The sequence below is a fragment of the Eubalaena glacialis genome, chromosome 16, assembly GCF_028564815.1.
Source record: "Eubalaena glacialis isolate mEubGla1 chromosome 16, mEubGla1.1.hap2.+ XY, whole genome shotgun sequence".
NCBI lineage: Eukaryota > Metazoa > Chordata > Mammalia > Artiodactyla > Balaenidae > Eubalaena > Eubalaena glacialis.
This window is the reverse complement of record NC_083731.1, coordinates 5855782-5875980: the sequence shown is the minus strand read 5'-3', so window position 1 is coordinate 5875980 and position 20199 is coordinate 5855782.

Here is a 20199-nt window from a genome sequence, read left to right as displayed (position 1 = left end):
CACTCCGAGGATGACTATGAATAGTTACAGTTTCACAGACAGGAGGACAAAGGTCCTCAGAAAATAAGAAATGCGAGTGACACAAAAAGGAGTAATTTAATATCACGTTAACTCATTCTATATGATACCAGGTAATGCTGCATCATGGCAAAGACACAGTGTAAAGTATTCCCATATGATTTTAGGACCATTAATATCAGAATTCCATATTTCATAATATCAACAAACCAGATGAACCTCATCCACTTAAAGTACAGAACAGTGAAAAGAACAAATGTCTTGTGAAGAGTGGAAATGAGAACAATGTGTGTGAGGTTAAACAGTGGAAATAAGACGCGGATGCCAGGCATGAAGTAATTATTTCTGCAGCACCGTTCCTGTATTTAGTTTACAAGCATGTCAGGGTGTGCAATCCAGGCATATTTCAGAAAGGAAAGCCCAATCTACATGATGTGCGGTGAAAGTGGCCGCAGACAACGGCAAGCTCCATAAAAGACGTAAGATTGAAACTTTGAAGAGCAAGCTTTTCTGCCCAGAGTATCCATAGGTGAGACATGCCTGTAACCCATTTAGACCCACTGTGAACTTTCATGAATCAAATTTTGTCTTCAACTATAACCTAAATTCCTATCTCATAATCCCTTTATTTAGAAACAAAATGAAAGCCAGCTATGAAATTTAAAATTGCAACCACAATGGATCAACAGTAAATGTGCTCTAATTTTGTTGTTTTAATCTAGGTTGATCTCATGTTCTGGATATTTACTATTTAGGTAAATGATGTATGAGATGCTGTGTTCAAGTTAAGACATAGTTTTTTTCCCTCCTCACATGAGTTTCTGAAATAAGCAACGGTATGAAGAATCCTTAAGTACTCAGTCATAGAGTATAACATTGTAAGAGTAGAAAATTCTAGACTGCTTGGTGGTATTACAAATTAAGGAACTGGGGCTCAGGCAGGCAAGTGACTTATTCACGCTCTCAGAGCTAGGAATAGTTAGATCCAGAACTTGCCCCTCAATCTAGTGATCATAGGTAAGCCCATGCTGTCCCCTCCAAAGTGGGCACTTAGGGCAGAGCTAATATCAAGGAGGGAAAGTTGGAGACCGGCTCCCTGCAGAATGGCCTTCTGGAAAGTTCCATGGAGGTCGGTCCGGGGTAGGACTCGGGCATTAGGCAGATGTACAGGCTGAACTGACAGCTCAAACCATAGTTTCTGCCACCGCAAGTCCTGCACTTCGGTCCCCTGTTCACACCAGTCAAGGGGCTGGGGTATCCCCAGTCATGGCGTCTCATGTTGGCGCCTCTCACCCTGCACCCCTGTGCTGGGATCTGATGTCTGGCCATGCCGGGTTCCTGGGCACTGGCTTAGGAAGCAGTGGGGCCCCAGGCACCCCCTCTGGTGCTCTGGTCCCTCTGAGTATTTGGAAAACCCCCTCCTCGACCTCTGGCCTGTAAGCTGCTTGTGGCTTCATGACAGTATCATGGCCATGATGCTGTCATCACTCCAAAGCACTTCCATGTTCGGAATTTCTTTTGAATCATGTCCTAAGCCTTTCTTTGGAATATTGTCAGTGGTGGACAATCTTCACACTTTATTTCTGGAAGGAGAAAAAAAGACAATGGCTATTCAGAGCCAAGTGTGGTGAATAAGGGTGAGTAATCGAGCTGGGTAATGCTACTGGGTTGAAATAAGTGCTGTACTCAAAGAAATAGATGGATTGTTATTCGGCTCATAAACTGACTCTGAAAGCAATTCCAAGAGAAGATTTGAGTAACATTGTTACATAGATTCTAAATCTTAAGGAAGGTATTTTGAAGGACAGTACTTATCTGCATGGATGAGTTCTGTTTAAAAGATTTCAGATTCTATCCACAAAGACAAACATGATATATTAACTATTTTCAACTCATTCATTTGTATCTTCATCTCCCTAAGATAATTTCCATATACCTACTTGCTTAGCAAAACAAAATATTGACACCTTGAAACATTAAAATAGGATTCACTATTGAACCAAGTAGTAACTCTATGCCAAAAAGACAGATTAGAAATACTGCTCTTACCAAGTTCTACAAACTCAAGATTTATGACAAGTTCAGGTCATGCTTTCCAAACCTGTGCTTCAGTAAATCCAAGTGCAAACACGTGACAACCCAGTCAGTAATATTTACAAAGACTTGTGCATCGGTTATTTGTTAAGCTACATTGCACACTGAGGTTGGTGAAGTGAACTGATCCGCCTGTTGTTTCAGTAACAAATTGGCAGCCTGCTGACCCATGGGGTTCCCTAGACTCGACCTGAGATCAGAGCCTGGGGAGCAGCCTCAGGGGCACCTGAGTCAACGATTCCCAAATTCTCCGTTGTGTTTCCCCTCCCTGTGGTTTTCTAGGAGACGATCCGGAGGAGTGAGTGATGACAGAATGAGAGGATAGAGACAGATGTCAATTGCAATACGATTAAAAATGTGAAGTCATCTGACTCAGCAGTGGTATTAACAGCTCAGTAGTAGACATCAACTAAGTAAATATAGTGATAATATCTCCTTTCTAAGGAGAAGAACTTCAATAGAATCAGTTTGTTTCCTCAAAGTATTCCTTAAACTACGCTTTAATATACAACAATGCCTTCTTCAGTTTGTTATTTATATTTACTTTCTTTTAGGTTTCCATGTTTATTTTGCATATATTGAAACCATTTATCATTTGATAAAGTTTGGGTATACCTTCTCCTTTGAAAGTAATGATACCCCCTTTGTTTGAAGAAAACTAAATTATATAATATGTAATTATAGTTATAAGATTATATAACTTTATTACAAATAATTATACTCAAATGCTAACAAGACGAGTGCTGTTTCTTGTGACTCATCGCAAATGAGAGGCATCTATGTTGATTCGTAAGTGAAGCCAAAACAATTCCCCAATACTATTCTGGAGGGAAAATGAAAGTAAAAACATCTACATTTCCAATTAGAAAAAGCAACTTGCCAAAAAAGTAGTAAATTCTAGATTTTGACCTTGACTTGTCTTTACTTTTCCACTTCCACACACAGGATTTAAAAGGAGAATTTTACATTTATGTTCTTTGCTCAAAAGTTTATTTTCAGTTACTAAACATAAGTATTACAGCAAAGAACTTTGTCAGTTTTTCCTGTGTATAAGACATTAAAATGTCTTTCCATAAACTTTAATCCTCATGAAATTAAGATTCAGTCACATACTATTATAATATTGAATTGTGGGTTGGCCCCTATCTTTTACCCTACTTGGTCATTCAATCTATAATAATCATTTCCCAAAGATACTCCTGGTTCTAAACCGATACACCAATGCAGAATTAAGAACAAACAAGAACGAGTTTACATCCTTAAGGAGAATATTATCCCGACTCAGCCTGACTGAAATTACCACGTATTTGCAGTAAAGATAAAAATATTCAGATTTAAGATATTTGAAACATTTTTAAACACACAAATCTGGAAGGCCTGCTGAGATTTAACTCAACATCATTCGGCAGTTCATGCTTCTCTAGGGGTCAGAGTGTAGTTTTTGTTTTTAATATCTGATTGTACACCTGCTATCTTTTGAGACCAGTTCTACATTAAATGGAATACACATTTTTTGGTTAAAAAATTAATGACATATTTTTCATGTGCTTGTAAAAATGGACTTTAGTTGATGGGATAAAATAGTAAACAGAATATTAAGAAAGGAGAAGTATTAAAAGGTATTTAATTTAAAAGCATTCAATGCCATTTGGAATTAAAATGACAGTGGCTCAAGTTAGCCGTCTGTAGAATTGAACTTCAGGAGCAAAGTCACAGGCACTACAGTGCAGTTTTCACCCTTATTTGATAAAGGCTTAAAAAGCCCTCTATGAGTTCTTAGGGTTGGATTTGAACCAGGCATCTGACTTTCTATGATCACATTAGTCTGAATAAGTTTCGGGTTTCAGTGGTCACCTTAGGAAGCAAGACCTTGAGGGAATGGTGCCCAGGGCAGGCATCTTTTTGATGGGATGAGAAAGATACAGAGAAATAGGAAACATTTGGAGCTCAGATCCAGAGGGGGAGAGAGAATGTGCTATATGGGGAGGGACACGCTTGCTCAGGTGGTTAAAGACAAATTTCATGTGATGATCCTCTTTCCTGGGGCCAATCCAAGAGAAGCCACGATTCAGTGCTGGGACAGAGCCTGGGAAAGACAGATGGAAAGTGAGAATTATACTCAGGTGCTCATCCCAGCGTTTTGGCTTTTTTCACTGTTATTTTGCTGTTTCCTTGTCCCTTCATTTTCTTCTTTTCCTTAAGGTACTTTTGACAAACCAAAAAAGGGTATTTGTTCAATAGATACACAGCACTATATATAGAATAGGTAAACCAGGACCTACTGTATAGCACAGGGAACTGTATTCAATATCTTGTAATAACTTTTCATGTAATGGAATATGAAAATAGATATATGTGTAACTGAATTACTTTGCTGTACACCTGAAACATAACATTTAAGTCAAGTATACTTCCATAAAAATAAATGTATGTTTAACAACAACAGCAAAATTAGTGTTCCAAGCGTGAAGAAATTCACTCGGGAAATGGACTTTAATTCCTTAGGGTAGGCCCAAACGTTAAATCTTTCTCTGAAATAAGCCAGTTTCACCACGCAGGTGGCATATTTACTCACACACGTCCTTGAACTGATAAGTGATTCCCAACCACAACCACTGAAGCCTCCCTCATTCCTTCCCATCTGTCTGTGGTTTGAAGCATCGGAAAGACTGGGGGAGGGGGTGACGGTAGCAATAGAAGGATATAAAAAGCATCAGAAAAAGGGAAGCTGAGAGGAGAAAAGGTCAGATCGAGAAAGTGAGTGCCCTGTGGGAACAGCTTAGTTTTGCTCACCAGTGAGGGAGGGAGACGGGCATTAACCAGAGTCCATCTGGAATGTCCCCTTCCTCATCTTCTCCCCTTCGTTCCAAATGCCTGCACCACACGGAAAACATGGATCCCCACCGCACAGTAGACTATGGGTTGAAATTCTACACTGTCATAACACAACCTAGCACCCATCATTTCATTTCTGTGCTAAAGTCTTTGTTCTTTTTTTTTTTTTTTTTTTGAAATTTGAAATTGTCTAGTTTTTATTGGAGAATTTATCAAACCATTTTAAAATCTGTCGGGTTTTCCACTATATTTCTTGTATTTATTCTCTTAGTGATTGCTCTACAGTTTATAAGAAGCTAGTTATCACAATCTACTCCAGATGAATACTAACTTAATTTTAGTACAGTACAGAAACTTTGCTTAAATACAGCTTTTTTCTCTCCCCTCCTTTTTGCTATTACTGGCATGTATCTCTATCTTATAAACTCAAGACTACAATGTTGCTATTATCTCCTTAGACTTCTGTGGATTTAACTCATATTGCATGTCATTTCATTTGAAGTCGAAGGACTTCTTTTAGTATTTAGTAAATTGGCTAGCAGTGCATTCTCTCAGGCTTTGTTCCCCTGAGACGCCTATTTTTCATCTTTAGTTTTAAACTACAGTTTTTCTAGATATAGAATTTCTAATTAACGCTGTTTTCCCTCTTTCTCCTCCACCACACACAGTTTGTGCTAAAGTCGTAAAGGGTCCCACGAAGGGTATTCTCTCCCTTAGCGTGGATCTGGGGGAAAGCAGCCTCTTGACTCAAGAAAGAGGATAAGACAGGAGGCGCTTCAACTCTCCTGTTCAGTTCTATTATGTCAGGAAGGGGTCATGGCACAAGATGTTTGAAAGGGTGAGATAGGACACCCCAACCTTTATGACTGGATAGCTACTTGATGTACAAATAATGAACTCAACCACTGTGGTTCATGTATTCCAATAACTAAGTAGATATCCACTTGATGTATAAATAAACTCATCCACTGTGGTTCACGTGTTCCGATAACTAAGTATCTGCGACATCTGAGTGAGATCATTCAGAGGATACATGCTTCCGCAGCTAGTTTTATGGATCTCTTGTTCGGATCGGATCTCTTCCATCCCACCCACCCCCCCCAATTCTTTAAACCATATCCAAGCCACATGAAAGAATAGATTCCACCAGGCTTGACTTACTTCCTTCAACACCTTTACCAAATTGCAATCAGGAATTAAAGAACCCCAGATTTCTCTTCTGTATCCCCTGCAAAATTCCAGTTTTGACTCATACTTGGAAGATACTTAAGCAACTTGGTTCTTCAGATCATTTTCTGACCTAGCTCCCTTGAAAATGACTTAGAGGTAAAACCCAGGACTGTCACCCTGCGTGACAAAGCCTTTCAGAAGTCTAAGGACTCCTGCAGTTTGTGGTAAGGAAGCCTCCTTACTTGTGGTCTTTAAAATGTCTTCTTAAAGACTAATGGCTTCATAAATTGAATTCTTTTCTTTCTTCATTTATGCTTCCAATAAATAGTGTTCTCATAATTTTTGAGAGAGCCTTTGAATAGTTAATGTTCAAAAAACAGTTCAAACCTGTTTATGTAAAAAAAAAAAAAATTCCAACGGTATGACATAGAAGACAGTGTCTATGAAAATTTGGTAAAAAAACGTTAACTCTTAGATGACATCTTTTATGAAAACTAGGCAACACGGATGAATTTTAAGGAGAATGGCATTGGGAAGTGCATGGAAAACTTTAGGCTAAAACTAGGACAAATCAGTGTATGGAGCCGAATATAGAATAAGGTAGTTTGTCACGGAAACAAGAGTTCTGCTGAATATGCTTGTTCAAACTGTATCTGACCCCCACCTCTCTCACTCAGAAGGGCAGGGTTTCCCATCCCCCTGACCCCGATCACTGATACATCGTCTATAGGTCCTCAGGAGAATGCTCTTGTCAGAATAAGCCTCCTAGTCTTATTTGAAATCTCAGTTGTCCCTTACTTTCAGGCAAAAAGCACATAATAGCTATCAACTTTTGAAGGAATCAGGAGATTCGAGACTTCACAAACATTTGAATTTCAATTTCTCCATCTCTGGGCTGTGATGCAGTTCAATAAAGCCTCCCACTGTAGTTCCTCAGTCCAGTGCAAAGTCAAGCCCCAAATGGCTGAATGAAGATCTGAAAGGCTTGGAGAAAATAAATGAACTGCCTGCTTTTCATTACGCTCTAGTCTCAGGATGGGGATACATCTGGTTTTCTGATTACACTTTCCCGTAGTAAAGAAAATTCTAGCCTAGCAGGTCAAACCAGCTGACGACTAGCCAGCTCCAATTACTGACCTGACCTGCTTCTAACCTCAAAGGGGGAAAAAAAGAAAGCCCTTTTCTCTCATTCTTATAAACTGAAATATGGGCGTAGAACGTCCTAGGGTTTGTTCCTTGATTAATTAAAGTTGCTTATTCAAATTGTGCTTTAGCACATAGTCTTTAATTATAAACAAAATAATGCCTGACTTCCTCTATAAAAGACTCAAAGGCAAAGAGAAAGACTAGACTCTTTTCTTCTTGTAATAAAAAGACAACAAAAACACAGTAATTTCAATATGTCATTTGGAACTTGATTTGTTCTACTTAATGAAGAAAAGATAATAGTACTTCTCAAAAGAGACAGTCTCCTAAGATAAGGCTTTTTTGAGGTTTCTCTAAATGGGCACTCTAAAAGCTATTTCTAACTTCCAAATAAACTTCACTGTAGGTTTTGAAGAACTCTGCTAATCAGTGCCTGTAGCCTTACTTGTGTATTTTCAAATATGTACATCTGATCCAACTTTAGCTCTGATTCAGAAGTCTCCCCATCACTTCCCAGTTTATGGAGGGATTACACAATAATTTAACATTGTTTCTGTCGAGTCTTTCAAAGCAATAGCAAAAATACCTACCTCCATGTTGACAACATGCTATTTAGGCCAATGGCTCACAGGGGAATGCACACAAGCCTACCATTTCTGTTTTCAGGTTACAGTTTGAAATGTATTTTTTACATGAAGGTAGCTGTGTTAGTTTGAACCAGATGAAATTGTCAATATTCAACTTTTTGACCTGTAAATATGATCTCAAATGGTTCGACGTAATTCTAAAGAGAACCGAATATAATAAAGTCATTATATTCAACATATCTAAATAGTCATCTTTAGCCTGTTACCATAGGTGGCTTTCCAAGATAGTTATTGATATTTTCCAACTAAGGAGGGTGATGAACTGCCATGGCCCTTCTACTGTATCAAGACCCAAACACTGTCTCTAAAGTGTTTTCCATAATACTCTACAAAATAAGCAAACTTAATCCCTCATTCTAGAAACAGCGCAGGTGTTCACTTTGATTTACATTTTGTATTATCCCTGTGAAGTAGGTAGTGCTTTGCACATTTTAGAGATGAACCGATTAAGGAGAGATTGTAAACAAGGCAAGAGTTACTCTTTGGATCTGTTGTTATGGAGTCAGCTCCTAAAGCCTGAATTTATTTCCTTTGGAGTATTTAAAAGGCACCCCCAATAAATGAATGCTGATTCTCTAGAAGCTTTTAATGACAGTAGATTTGAAACAGCCCATAGATGCTTGCTTTATAGGCTTTTAATTAAATTAAGCCAGTAAAAATACCAGATGTGTACATTCATTTTATCATATCTGGATAGCTTCTCGCTTCTTTTATTCTGTTTTCCAGTGTGTATATTTCAGTTCAATCTCAAACGTTTTTTGGCCGCCTATTATGTACCCAGCACCTCAAAGGCTGCTGTTGAGTTTGAGACGTTACTGGGATAGGAGAACATTGCATTAATTATCTAGAATCTAGAAAGTCCGTGGAAGAATATTAACAGAAATTTAATGAACATAATAAGCATAACATTACAGGATGGATAACAAAGCCTTATATTATAGAAGATCATGCAGAATTCTTTTTGACAGCGGCACATTGCTCGTATCGAAAACCCCTCTTTGCAACCATTTCTCTCATTGTAGCTTCAGCAGAAGCTCCGATCAGAGGATTCCCACAGCCAACCAAACATTTATAATTAAAAGTTTTCCACATGCCAAGCAGGAAGTTCCTCTCTGGGCTGGGTTCCTGCTTTTCATTCTGTTCATTCTGTTGTTAAAGCTAGCAAAAAGTTTTAAGAGAAAGTACTTTCCATCTTGCTGCCTGCAGCACAATTCAGAGCTTACCTCTTTGTCCCCTCACATCCGTCTATGAAAAACAAACTGCACCCACACTTCTCGGCTGCTTGTCTCCGACGATGAACCACTTTCCCACTTGAGGTTCATCTAATCTAAAAGGAATGTCCCTTTTGTTGTATGGAAGCTGAGATGTTGAATGTTTTCAATCAAGCCTACATCGTTTCATGCTCTCGGTATTATGTCTAGCAGAGGTTGATGGTTCAATCCAGTCTTAGTTAGCAATTATAATCTCAAAAATAGCAATATCAACTGTAAAAAAAAAAAAAAAGATAGTACAGCACTGCTGGCCTGCAGCAGATAAGCACACCCACGTCAACTCCAGGTTTAAGCATCGCTGTTTCCCCTCTAGCTCTCTTTCCATTTTCAGGCAAGTCTCCCTAAAAAGTGAACCGCGCTACTCACATTCCCCACCCTCCCTAGACCCTTCTTATGCCACTGTCATCCCACACACCCCACCACCACCACAAGCGTCCCCTTGGAGATGACCAGTGACTTCCACATTGCCCAACTCAATGGGTCCTAAGCAAGCTGACTTCGATCATCGTCGACATGGTATCTTTGAAGGTGATGAGAGTACCGTCCCTGAAACGGTCCTGATTGGACTCCAGCTGCCTTATTCCATTCGGGCTGCTACAACAGAACAGTTCTGGAGACCGGAAGTCTGAACCAAGACACTGACAGACTCATTGTCTGATGAGGACCTACTTCCTGGTCCGTAGATGGCTGTCTTCTCCATGCGTCCTCACATAGCAGAGGGGTAGTGAGAGTTCTCCGGGGTCTCTTTTATAAGAACACTAATCCCATTCATGAGGGCTCTGCCTTCATGACCTAATCACTTCCCCAAAGCCCTGTCTTCAAATATCACCCCATTGAGGATTAAGTTCACAACATGTGAGTTTTGTGGGAACATAAATTTCAGTCAATAGTGCTGACAATACTGGTTTATTTTCTACTTCTGTTTAGTCTTTAGTCTCCTTCATGGACCCACCTATGGCTGTCTTGCATCGAGTCTCAGTGTTCCTGAGATTCCTGTCACTGAATCCCTTTCCTTCTAAAGGTATAGAATTACCCTAAGCCCTCTCAACCCACTTCTCCCAACTAGCAGCACTGAGTCCAACCTGAATTCACTATCTCTCTCAGCACTGATTTGTTTCATGTAATGATGTCAGTATCCACTCAGCATCTTAAGCCAAAAACTTCAGGGATGTTTGACTCCTTTTCTCACCACATAAGTTTGTTACAAAGGTCTGCTATTTTGCTTCCTAAATATCTTCAAAGATGCCTTGTTATCTCTTACCTGCTCTAGATAATTAGTTGGTTCCAGTGATCATGGTTCCAAGCTATGCTCCAAAGTAACTGTCAAAAGGCCCTAAGACTCAACATAATGATGGCACTGCCCTGCTTATACTTCTTCAACAGCTCTCCACTGGTAGACAAGATGGTCCAAGCTCTTCACCACGTAACACCAGCTCTTCACCATCTGGCCCCTCACTCGGATTCAAAGCTCTGTTTCCTGTCACGCGCATGGATCTAAGCTTCAGCTATACTAACCATGCCATACACTAATCCTTCTAGAGTATCTCTTGCTTCTGTGACTTTGCAGATGAAGTCTCCTCCACTAGAAAACCCAGCTCTCTTCACCTGTCAAGTGAATTTCTACTCAGCATGTAAGCTTAGACTAAGAAGATACTTTGTTTAGGAAGCCTTACCTACAACCACCCCTCCATCCACCATTACCAAGATCCAATGTTACCTCCTCTGAGCTGTGAGGGTGCGTTATATGCAATAACTCCATTTTTGTACTTACTGAGTTGTAGCTGTTCATGATTTGCTCTTTCTAGAGCAGGATTTCTCAGTCTTGGCACTGTTGTCATTTTGCACTAGTTAATCCTTTGCTGTGGAGGTGGTCCTGCGCATTGTGAGACCTTTCACAGCATCCCTGACCTCTACTCACTATATGCTTACCCTAGTCCTGACGATCCAAAATGTCTCGAGACACTGCCAAATGCCCCTCCAGGAACAATCACCCCCGTTGAGAAGCCCTGCTCTAGACTGCAAGATTCACTTTAGGTAAAGCTCTCATCATCCTCAGCATCAAGCACATAATGTGGAAATGCAAGTATTCTGTGCATGTTTATTAAATGATGCTTATTGAACAGATGATGTCCCAACCCTTATGAATCAGCTATTTGAAGATAAATCTTGAAATAACATTAGATTAACTATGAGTAGGTCAACCTTTGTGTATGGCATCGTGAACTCATGAAAGGAAATGATGGTATCTTAGTTGATTCGCAAAAGATGACTCAGTCTCTGCTCTAGAGATACTGCCTCATTATATAAAATAATTACTTTATGAACGTATGCTATTTATTTTAGTGGGAAAACAGGCTATTAGAATCAGGATATTTCAGGGTGTTGTTTCCATTTTTATGCAAAGAAAAGAACACCTTAGCAATATGTATCATGTTTCAATTGATATTTTTCCCTGCGTTAAGTTACATTAAATCTGGCTAAAGTGAGGAACTCCAGCGATAATGTAACACACTTGAAATACATTCTGAGTTATATTACAACCAATCATTGGCAGTGACCCTTATGCTTTAAGATCTGTGCTTGATTAAAACTTGCATTTTAAACCTTAAAGGAGGCCCACCAATTTCAAGTCTCTTTCCTCTTCTTCCAAACCACACAACCAATTACATATGCATTTTCCTTCAAAAAGCCTCATCTCTCAAAAGGATCCTGCTTGCCTTTATCCAAGGATTATGATGATAGGCAGAAAAACATGAGCTTGACTCTCTTCTGAGAGAACTACTAAGTAATTAAAAGTTTAACAACTGAAGACTCTATCCGTTAGTTTAGGACAAAGTTTGGCTTCAAGCAAAGAACCAAATTAAATTAAAACCTAAAAGTAATTGGTTGTAAGTGTGTATTTATTGAATCTTACCCCTGGTCTTTATTCTCTATAATCAATGATAACATTCTTTTATGTCCTCCAAAATGGATTAACCAACTAAACCAAGCCTGCCTCACTTTTTCCAGCTGCTCAACTGAAAGCTTTATGAAATAAAGTTGTACATGGTCTGGTGGAACACAGTAATACGAAGCCTTCTAAGTTTGAAATTAGTTATGTACTACTTAGAGAAGACCAAAGCGGTCACCGAGGCTGACAATGTACCTGGCTGTCAAGTGTCGTTAATGGTGTTAAGTTTAAGGCATATCTTCTTCTCTGCTTTGAAGAATACATTTCTCTATCAAATAATCTTTTAGCATTTGTGATCATTTTGTGATCCTAATGTCACCTCTAAGAATGCTCTAATCGATGTATTTTACCCAAAATAGTAGGAATCTTAAAGATTGAAAGAAAGACCCCTTAGATTGTATAATTCCTCCAAAATAAGTACACAACACTAAAATACCAACACACATGTATTTTCATGTACTATCAAATGTAGCAATCTGAAAGTTAAGACTGTGGATGTGAAGAAAATCTGACAATGAACTGTTTAATAAAATAAACTGTTTGATGATGTGAAAGATGAACACAAAGAATATCGCATCAACTCTATTCCAGAGGTAGTAGCAAGATCCACAAAACCCCACGGTCAAATGCATATGACAAGACTATCAAGATTCAGCTCAGATGTGGACCCCACAGAGAAGCTTGCTCTGATATTGCCCCTTCCCCATCACACCTGGATAATGTTGTCCCATGAGAGCCCATAGTATCTTTGGCCTCTATAATACCATTCATCATACTACAGCATTTAGGACATTGACCCGTATTGGTGACCAGAACATTCTCCTCTGGATGCAAGGAGCCCCGTCTCTTAATACCTCTTACCTTTCCATCTCTAATTCCACCACTCCCACCAGACCCCATCATCTCCCGATCTCATTACCTTTTCACTGACCCTCATTTCTCTCCTTCCCCAGCTTAGATTCCTTCTCCTTCATTACAACCTCTGCCTTGAATAAACCCTTAACTCCCTGCCCTCCTTCATACTCCTTGGCTAAACCCCAATCCTGGTTCAATCCAAGTAGACTTTTCTGGGCCAGGACAGCTGAAGGCAAGTGGAGAAGACACACAAGCATGACGACGGGTCTCGTTTTCATGACTGGCCACTAAGCTCACGGGGTCCTCAGTGCCCAGAGTCAATCCCCACGTTTCCTTGGTCCATCGATTTCCTAAGACTTTCTCACCTTCTCTCTCCTTAGGCATGTGATGCTTCATCTTAACCAGCCTCACTTTCATTGAGTCCTTGAAGAAAATAAAAGCAAACCAAAAACATCTACTCACTTTCAGCCAAGTTTACAACCCAAGTTCATCTGTACTCACATCCCTGCCTTCCTAGTGCTGTAGAAGGTCAAGGCTTAACCACACGGGTACTAGATCCTGTCCTCTCTCACCTACTCAAGGGTGTTACTCTAGGAATTTTCTGCATCACTCTCTCCCTTCTCTGTTAGATTGTTTTCCATCAGCAGAAGAATGCACCAGGTTGATTTCAGTCTAAAACCCCAGTATTCCCACAACTTCCTTCACCCACTGGATTATTTTTACATCCCTTTTCAGAGCAGTCTCTTTCTCAGTGTCCTTTACTTATTCTTCCTTCTCTCTCTGGTACCTAAATGGTCAGGAACCCCAGGTCCGTCCTCAGAGCTTTGCATATACTCATTCCCTGAGTGATCTCAGGTCTCAGCCCCTTAAATACATCCATAAGTCTAGGTTTCTTCCCACAACCCCAAAACTCTTGCCCAGTTACCTACTTTACATTCTCTTGCGTGTAATAGATGATTTGAATTTCACATGTCAAAAATTAAACCCCCCATTTCCTCCTGCCATCCAAGAGTAACTCCTGCTTCTCATTGCATCTTCCATCTCAAGTGATTGGCAAATACATCGTATGAGATGCCCCCACTAGGAAAAATTAGATTCTTTGATTTATGAGAATATCCCTATTCTCCTAAATACATAGTATGTTGAGGAGTAAAGAGCCACACAAATGTAACTTATCCCACAGTGATTCAGGATAAAAATTATATACATAGTTTGTGTATATAACATTATACACACATATCAAGAGGGCGAAGGGGACAAGTGAAGCAAACAGGGTAAAACATAAGCAAGCATCCCCTGAACTAATCTTGCAGCTTTCTGTCAGGTTAAAGTTATTTCCTAAGACAGTTTCAAAAAATGGTATTATCACCAACTCCTCCCTCCTTCACCCACACTCAGGTCACCAGAAAAGTCCTGCTGACTCGGATAATATCCACGATGTGGCCATGTCTCCCCATTCCCCACACAAGCACCCTGTCCCAGGCCCCAGGCCCACTGCCGCAGTGGCCTCTCCCCGGCCCTCCTCTAGCCTTTGGGAACATGGCCGAATGGCATGGCTGCTCTGCTCACCACCTGTCCCTGTCTTACCTTATCATCCTGGTAAAGGCCTGACAACACCTGTGTGACCCGCCTCCTCTTACCTCACCTCACTCCACTCAGCTGTTTTTTTTGGTTTTGCTTTTCCACCTAGACTATTCCTCCCACAGGTGTCTACACGGCCGGCCCCAGAAATCCTTCAGGTCTGTGTTCAAGTGTCACCTCATCCACATGGCTTCCTCTGACCAGCTTCTCCAAAGAGGAGCCCTCTCCCCGTCACTCCTCCCTCATCTGTCTTATTTTTCTAGATCAGAGATGAGCAAACTTTTCCTTCAAGGGCCAGAGCCAATATTTTCAGCCATATGGTCTCTGCACAATTATTCAACTCTGTCCTTGTAGCAGGGAAGCATCACAGACAGTATATGAACAAGTGAGTAGGGCTCTGTTCCAACAGAACTGTCTACGTGACCAGGGGGCAGGCCAGATCTGGCCAATATGCCATGGTTTGCAGACCTCTCTTATAGAGGAAGGCTTTTACGTATTATGTGTTTTTCCCCCAACTCCCGTTATTGAACTGTGAGTGCCATGAAGGAGGCCACATTCTTTTGTTCACTACTGGGTCTTCAGCGCTCAGAGGACCAACTGCCACTGGCTTCAATACTGTTGGATGAATGAATGCATTCATCAGGGTAACACTTTCTATTTCTACCTACCTTCCTAGACTTCCTTTCTCCAGTGATACGTTTTCCTTCTGATCCATCTGTCCCCTCCAAGTTGTGTTCCCATATTTTACTGTAAATGGACCCTGCTCTCCCTTATGGCAGAGATGGGTTTCTTCCATTCTTTAGTGCCCAGTGTGCATCAGAATACTTAGCGAACACACTCAATAGATATGTACGGAATGAAGGAATCGATTGAGGAATGAAGGAATCGATTGAGGAATGAAGGAATCGACAACAAGATTGAGGTAAGAATAGAGAAGGTCAAGCTGTGGTTGGGGAGAGGAGTCTCCAGGAAGAAGAGTACCTGAGGAGTGAAATTGCTAGCAATTTTCCCTGATTATAGAAAATGAAGATGATATTCTGTTCTATGCGTTGCCGGTCAACCACCAGCTGGAGGGCTTTGTTCCAACTCTGGTGTCCACACTTTCAGAAAGTTATAACAATGTCTGGTGCTTTAAGAGAAATACAGCCAAGATAGTGAAGGGCAGGAAACTTGACATTTGAAGAACAGTTGGAAAAAACTGACGTGAAGGAATTGAGACTGTTTAGCCTAGGAAAGCAGAGATTTAGAGGTACATGCTAGCTGTCTCCAAGTACTTAGAGTTGTCAGATTTAAGGAGGATTAAATTCTCTTCATTGCTCCAGAAGTAAAACCACCTTGTGAAAATTATACAGAGGTTGGTCTTAGAAGGAAGAACTTTCTAGGGATTCAAGCCATCTGAAAATAGAATGAGCTGTCATCTGAAAATATGTGATTCCCATCACCAGGAGTGTTCAACCACTTGTCAGGAAAAGCCTGGGAGGATTTGGGCAGGAGGTCAAGATCTTTGCCCGGACAACCAAGGTTCCTCTCAACTCTGAGATCAGATAATTCTACAGAAAGTCATGAAGGGGAAATGCATCCAGAAGCAGAACTGATGAGCCAGCATAGAAGCTGCTGCCTCGTGAGGTGGTTGGGGTCATGAGACAGGGCTCCAAACTAGTCCAGTAGACACGCCCAAAGGAAATGGTTTCAATGGGTCATCTTGAAGTTTAGACAAAGTAAAAGAGACTATGAGGGGAAAAAAAAAAAATCTTAGGATACGTGAGAAGGATGATTGGTGAAAAGCCACACTACAAAGAATATTCAGTCTTTTAAAAGTTATATATATAGACAAAGAAAAAGGAATAAGTGAATGTTATCTACATTCCCATCCTGTGTCCCAGCCAAAGGAAGAGAAAGGAGAAACCCTCGGGACATAGGCTCGTATGATTGGTCCACGATGAAGCCTCAGGATGGGATCCTGAGGAAAGGCCACGCCAGCCACCAGAGCCACGCCGTTGGCGTGGCAGGTACTCACAGCCAAGGCTCCCCAGGAACGTAACCCCAGTTTCCAACGATTTTTCCTGTCCCTCTGCATTGATTTTTTTTTTTTTTTTTTTTAAAGCTGACCTCTTGGACCTCCTGGTGATCTTTTTCTTTTGGCCGTGCCACGTGGCACGTGGGATCTTGGTTCCCCCAGCAGGGATGGAACCCACTCCCCGTGCAGTGGAAGCTCAGAATCTTAACCACTGGACCGCCAGGGAAGTCCCTGCATAGATCTTTAAGCTTCTCTTCAGAAGCCTTTTGCTTCCACATGCAAACATCAAAACATCTTCCCCTGATGGTACTCTCTTCCAACAGCACCATCATTCTCTTGTCTTTCACAGGGAAGGCTACTGAATGATTTGCTTCCAGTTTGTCTTCCTCGATCTATTCATGCTACTGACACATTTTTAATCCAAACCACACCATTTACCAAGCCTCTGCTTTTAATCCTCTGGATGCCTCACTGGTACTGTCTTTATTTGAAATTCTGAGAGTGCTTGATACTGCTAGCCTCTGCCTTTTTGTGGAAATGCTCTCTTCCTTTTTTGCTTCAGGGAGAATTCCTTTTGGAGCTCTATGTGTCACGCATTAAGCTAGCACCTGAAGACAGATTTGGAGATGATGTATGTGGTATATATATACACAATGGAATACTACTCAGCCATAAAAAAGAATGAAATTTTGCCATTTGCAGCAACGTGGATGGACTTGGCATTATGCTAAGTGAAATAAGTCAGAGAAAGATACCGCTTATATATGGAATCTAAAAACTGCAAACTACTTAATATAACATAAAAGAAGCAGACTCACAGATACAGAGAACTGGTGGTTGGGGGGGAGGGGCAACGTAGGGTTGGGGGCGTGGGAGGCACAAGCTATTGGGTGTAAGACAGGCTCAAGGAGGCATTGTACAACACGGGGAGTATAGCCGATATTTTAAATAACTGTAAGTGGAAAGTAACCTTTAAAATTTGTATACAAATAAAAAATTAAAAAACAAAAAGACCAAGAGGGAGTGAATCTGAGACTTGTCTCCCAGCCCCTTGCTTGGCACCCTGCAAATAAACCCTTACTTTGCTGCAAACAAACAAGCAAACAGATGATGCATGTGGTTTCTGCTCTGAGTTTACAACTTTGTTGATGGTGGGTATGAGTGTTGCGGGTTGCGTCTCCCATGTGGATGACCCACAAGCCGCTCCCTATTTAAGGTCAGCTAATTAGCAATATTAATTCCACCTTCAACCTTCACCAACCCCCCCTCCCCTGCTGCCTCTGCCATGTCATCTGGCATAGTCACAGGTTTTTTGTGTGGCCCTTATTCTGCCCATCACACAATTCATATCTACCTTGCAGACCCATGAACACTCATGCTTTTGTTCCAGTCTGGGTTACTCTGTGGGCTGTTCCCCTGCAGGGGGTACCACCTCTCCTATCACCTGTTTCACTGCTATGCTCCTCAGATTCACCTTCCACATCCCTCACCATCTTCCCTGTCAACCCCTGTTGAGCTCTGTAGGTTGGGGTGGGTGGTCCATCCTTCGGTTCCAGAGCCCTCTGTGCTCATGCATCTCATAGCACCTGGGATGGGTTCTTGACACACCATCGCTAAAGTGTCTTCTCCGTGAGGACCGTCACCCCTTTATCACTATACCCAGAGTGACTGGCACAAATCCTTGCTCTTAGTAAGTCCTGGAGGCTTTGGCACAGACCTAGCCATCCAGATTCATCCAGGCTGGAGTATTTAAGCCATGGGATAGACCGGACTCTAAGGTCTGCCGCGATCAATCCAAAGGTTCTTTGGGTTTTACATGTCACTAAACCACTTCTCATTTTTCTCCATTTTCTTTATTTGCTTTTTACACAAGCATATGTGTATACAGTCATGATTTTCTTCCTCATATTTCAAATGATTTATCTTAAAAAGAAACCCAAGTTCCCAGATCATCTGTAGATTCCTGGCAGTAACCTAGAAAGCAACTAGACAATTCCTTCATGTTCTCAGTATTTAGTTATGTCTAAGTGTTGTTGACTGAGGACTTCCCTGGTGGCACAGTGGTTAAGAATCCGCCTGCCAATGCAGGGGACACAGGTTCGAGCCCTGGTCTGGGAAGATCTCACATGCCTTGGAGCAACTAAGCCCGTGTGCCACAACAACTGAGCCTACACTCTAGAGCCCGTGAGCCACAACTACTGAGCCCGCGCGCCTAGAGCCCGTGTTCCACAACAAGAGAAGCCACTGCAGTGAGAAGCCCGCACATGGCGACAAAGAGTAACCCCTGTTCGACGCAACTAGGGAAAGCCCGCGCGCAGCAGCAAAGACCCAACGCAGCCAAAAATAAATAAATAACTTTTATAATAAATAAATAAATAAATGTTGTTGACTGAGTGATACAAATTCTAAGCCTGTAGGGCAGAGCTCTTGTATACTGCACTTTGTTTATTTATAAGCACACCAGTAACAGTCTACAAACCAAATCTATGATGATTACAATATATTATTTGTACAAACCAACACGCGCCTTTATAATTAGCACATTTGTGGCAAGTTTTGTCATTTACCAAAGATGGCTACCACTGAAGTCTACTTTTCTAGAAATGTGGTCATGCTATCAAGTTTCAGAATCTTGTGTTAAACATATGACTCCATTTGGAATCCTTCTTTTCTCTCCTCTCCCCAACATTGTAACATTTTGAAGAACTTAATTTATTAATCATGTATGAATTAATAAAATTTGAGGAATATAAATGATTAACATTAATGCTACTGTTAATTTTATATTCCTCAAAATATAACTATTCTGCATTGCATTCCTCACAAAAATCGAGCATATGATAGGAAGTCATTACAAAGTAACACATCAACAAGTGTAGAAAATTGAAGTAAAATTCAGGAACTAAATGCAACTATTAGTGTCAGCTATGTTTAAAGTGAACATACAATTGTGTGTATACTGAAGAAAATCATGAATAATCAGATTATAATAGAATTACACCTGGAAATTTTTCCTTAGGGAAAAAATTTCTTCCAGGGGTGAAGTTGTGGAATAGGACTGCAGGATTGAGGTGGGCTAGTACGTTATTTAATAAACAGGGAAGTAAAGAGAAAGAGAGCTAATGTCAAATGAGAATCGTGTGTCTATAAGACGAAAAACAGACAAAAGCACAAAAGATTCAGGGAAGACCAAGAAGACTGAGAAACTCTCTGACTAGATGCAACAAGATATTATTGGAGGGGAAAAAAAAGAGCATTGAAGAAGTCTTAGGAAACCTACAGTTTACGTTTGATTTTTAATCTTTGTGCAAATGTTCATTGATCCCCTGTTAATTGCCAACCACTGTGAAATTCATCAGCTTCTTTTGAGGGGAGGTCCTTATTATTGGATAAAGACCATCTCCTTATCTGATGCCTACGGTGTAGAACACCCAGGATAAACTGTGATGAGAACCTTATATTATGTAACTAATTTTTAAAAGTTGAATCACAAGATATTACACTAAATGCCATTAAACTTCATCTTTCTGTTTCTGGTCTATATTTTTACCTATTTACACATCCGTTTAGCCTCCTGATACAGCCATCCACTGTATTAGCTACTCTCAGCTTTGT